Source organism: Sorex fumeus, unplaced genomic scaffold, assembly GCF_029834395.1.
Source record: "Sorex fumeus unplaced genomic scaffold, SorFum_2.1 ptg000037l, whole genome shotgun sequence".
In the NCBI taxonomy this organism is placed as follows: Eukaryota; Metazoa; Chordata; class Mammalia; order Eulipotyphla; family Soricidae; genus Sorex; species Sorex fumeus.
Genome location: NW_026606094.1, coordinates 33,425,685 through 33,429,611, shown reverse-complemented (window position 1 = coordinate 33,429,611; position 3,927 = coordinate 33,425,685). Strand labels below are relative to the sequence as shown.

At 41.3% G+C, this 3,927-nt stretch overlaps 1 pseudogene; it reads left to right on the top strand.

The window, feature by feature from the left end:
- Nucleotides 1-1,589: 1,589 nt before the first annotated feature.
- LOC130027730 (heterogeneous nuclear ribonucleoprotein A1-like) lies at nt 1,590-3,418 on the top strand (annotated as a pseudogene).
- The last annotated feature ends 509 nt before the right edge of the window (nt 3,419-3,927 follow it).

Here is a 3,927-nt window from a genome sequence, read left to right as displayed (position 1 = left end):
ATATGTTCCCAAATGGCAAGGTTCCTAGTCAGAGCTTCAGCACAGGAGAAGAGGCAGTCACCCAGTCATAAGAATAAAGATTCAGCCAAGAAGAAGGTAAAGGTTGTTACTAGAACACTGCTGTGGTCATTGCAGGGCTGACATATATTTAGACTCAAAGACTAGTTACAGCACTAAGTAATCCTCTAGGAGGTAGTGGAGTACTGAGTCTGCAGATGGCTCTCAAGGAATTCCAGACTGGAGTGACTTGGAGCTTCAATCTTGAAATTTTTGCTTGGCTGGTATTCACTATAAATTTTGAATATGTTGATATGCAATGCAGTTGGTATGTGCATAAAAGAATTAATCTTCATGTTCAAATAGGGCAGTCTGATAATGTTATATTTGCTAGGTTCTGTATATAGTACTTTCCTGGGCATGGAATGAGCTATACCAGGCTTTTCTCAGGGCTTTCCGCTGGCTCTGTGTTATTCCTGGAGATGTTTTAGTGGCCATATGTAGTGCCAGGAATCAAACCACGGGGGGATGGCTACATGCAAGTCAAGTGCCTTAGTCTCTGTACTATCTCTTTAGCCCAGGTATAGAGAGAAGAGAGCCAGCCAGGGAGGAGGGTGTGGGGGGGGGGTGAGAAATTGATTAAATCACTTTAGACTCACCTAAGGCAACAGGAACTGTGGAGGGTGTGTTGGAGAGTGCATTCTCTGGTGAGTAATGGCTTCTTCAGTACATAAGGAGTTTGTGCTTGAAACCTTCATGTATTATCTTAAAACAACAAAAAAAAATAATGAGGGATGCTTTTGATATAACATTAGAAATAAACTTTTTAACAGAGTAATTCCACTTACAGAAATACTAAGGCCTTATTAGGGCATACTGTCCATGGAATATAGTGATTTATTAATAGTATTAGTGAAACTTTCTACTGGGTTGGAAGGTAAGGTTTGGATGTTTCTCCAGGTTACTGGAAGACATCAGTTTCACATCTTGAATGATTTATAACCTTCTAGTTGGTGAGTAATAACACTATCCTTGCTCTTTATTTAATATTGATGAGACACTTGTTTCTCAACTAAATGATCGGTTTGAGGCTCTGCATGTTCCTAGAACGAGCAGATGCCATTGGGGCTACTCTAGCACGCAACAGGGATGAATGGAGACCCTTCTGGCACCCGCTTGAGTAAATCGATGAGTAATGGGGTATCAAGTGATCAAGTGAAGTGAGACACTTGTTATAAAGATATTATTTTAAGAAAAGTTATCTATTTTTATCAATTAAAATAAAACGTTTTAATTTATTTTGGTTTTGGGTCCGTGCTCAGTCCTTCCTCTAATCTCTGTGCTCGGGATCACTGCTGCAGAGTTTTGAGATCATATGGAGCCCTGGGAATTGAACAAGGGTTGGCTGCATGTAAGGCAAGCAATTTACCAGCTTTATTCTCTTTCTCCTCCTCCAGATCATTCTCTGATGTATTCGTTTCATGGTCTTTTAAAAACATAGATTACAGAGATGTGTGCGTTCGGTTACTCCTTTCTCCTCGCGGTCGCCGCGGAATAAGCATCATCGAGGTTTCCTTTTCTTAACAGCTGTCATGTCGAAGTATGAGTCCCCCAAAGAGCCCGAGTAGCTGCGGAATCTCTTCATCAGAGGGCTGAGCTTTGAAACGACCGATGAAATCCTGAGAAGCCATTCTGAGCAATGGGGCATGCTCACGGGCTGCGTGGTAATTAGAGATGCCAACAGCAAGCGCTCCCGAGGCTTTGGGTTTGTCACCTGTGCCACGTTTGGAGGAGGTGGATGCAGCCATGAATGCAAGGCCATACAAGGTGGACGGAAGAGTTGTGGAACCAAAGAGGGCTGTCTCGAGAGGATTCTCAAAGACCAACATGCTCACTTAACTGTAAAAAAGATTTTTGTCAGTGGCATTAAAGAAAACACTGAAGAACATCGCCTAAGACATTATTTTGAACAGTGTGGGAAAATTGAAGTGATTGAAATCATGACTGACCGACGTAGTGGCAAGAAGAGAGGCTTTGCTTTTGTAACATTTGATAACCTTGATTCTGTGGACAAGACTGTCATTCAGAAGTGTCATACTGCCAATGGCCACAACTGTGAAGCAAGGAAAGCCCTGTCTAAGCAAGAGATTTCCAGTGCTTCATCCAGCCAAAGAGGTCGATGTGGCTCTGGAAACTTTGGTGGTGGTCGTGGAGGTGGTTTTGGTGGGAATGACAACTTTGGTCCAGGAGGAAACTTCAGTGGGCGCGGTGGATTTGGTGGCAACTGAGGTGGTGGTGGATATGGTGGCAGTGGGGATGGCTATAACAGATTTGGCAATAATGGTGGTTTTGGAGGAGGCAGCCCTGGTTACTCGGGAGGAAGCAGAGGCTATGGAAGTGGTTGTCAGGGTTATGGAAACCAGGGCAGTGGCTATGGCGGGAGTGGCAGCTATGACAACTGTAACAACGAGGGAGATGGAGGCAGCTTTGGCCCTGGTAGTGGAAGCAATTTTGGAGGTGGTGGAAGTTGCAATGATTTTGGCAACTACAACAATCAGTCTTCAAATTTTGGACCTACGAAGGGAGAAAATTTTGGAGGCCGACTCTCAGGCACCTATGGTGGTGAAGGCCAATACTTCGCTAAACCATGAAACCAAGGTGGGTATGGTGGTTCCAGCAGTAGCAGCAGCTATGGCAGTGGCAAAAGGTTTTAGTTGCCAGGAAACAAAGCTTAGCAGGAGAGGAGAGCCAGAGAAGTGACAGGGAAGCTACAGGTTACAACACATTTGTGAACTCAGCCATGCACAGTGGTGGCAGGGCCTAGCTGCTACAAAGAAGACATGTTTTAGACAATACTCATGTATATGGGCAAACACTGGAGGACTGTATTTGTGACTAATTGGGTAACAGGTTATTTTAGTTTCTGTTCTGTGGGAAGTATAAAGCATTCCAATAAAGGGTTTAATGTAGATTTTTTTTTTTGCACCCATGCTTTGATTACTAAATGTAGTAGACTGATCATGACGCTGAATAAATGTGTCTTTTTTTTTTTTTAATGTGCTGTGTAAAGTTAGTCTACTCTGGAGCCATCTTGGTAAACTTAACCCAACAGTGTGAAGTTAGAATTCTTCAGGGTGATGCCAGGTTCCATTTGAAATTTATTTATAGCCTGCTTAGGCAGAGTAGACATTGTCTTCAGAAATCTTGGTATAGTTGAACTGACAGTTACTGTGTTGTGACCCTAGAGTTTATCATTAAAAGGGTCACCCGAGCAGAGTCAATGAAGTTTATTTGGTTATTAATGATTGTTAGCACATCCTAAGTGATATATCAAAATTGAATTATGATATCAGATAAAATTATGGATGGGAATGAAGCTTGTATATCATCCATTATCATGTTTAATCAATAAATGATTTAATATCCTGAAAAAAATGATAAACTAGTAGAAAATTGTTATAACTATGACTCCTATACTAGTTAGTTATGTGCTTTGTCTAATTTCTTCTTTTTTATTTTCTTTTTTCCTTTCTGGGCCACACGCTGAAGTGCTCAGGGCTTACTCCTGACTCTGCACTCAGGGATCAGTCCTGGTGAGCTCAGGGAATCCTATGGGGTGCTGGAGATTGAACCCTGAATAGCATAGTGTGAAAGGTAAGCATCTTTCTATCTGTACTATTTCTCTGGCCCATTGTAGGTTTTGTTTTGCTTTTAGTTAACTAATTTCTAGGAGTCTTAGTTTTCTAAGTTGCAAAACATTTTGCTAAACTACGTTCACTTTTTACATCTATAGCATTTATAAGACTGATGTGAATTAAACCATGCTAAATGAGTGAACCAGATTTGTCTTAGAGTTTGTAATTCATATTTGTAATAAATCAAAGTTCACTTTAAAATAATACTTATAATGTGAAAATATCATACCTTCAC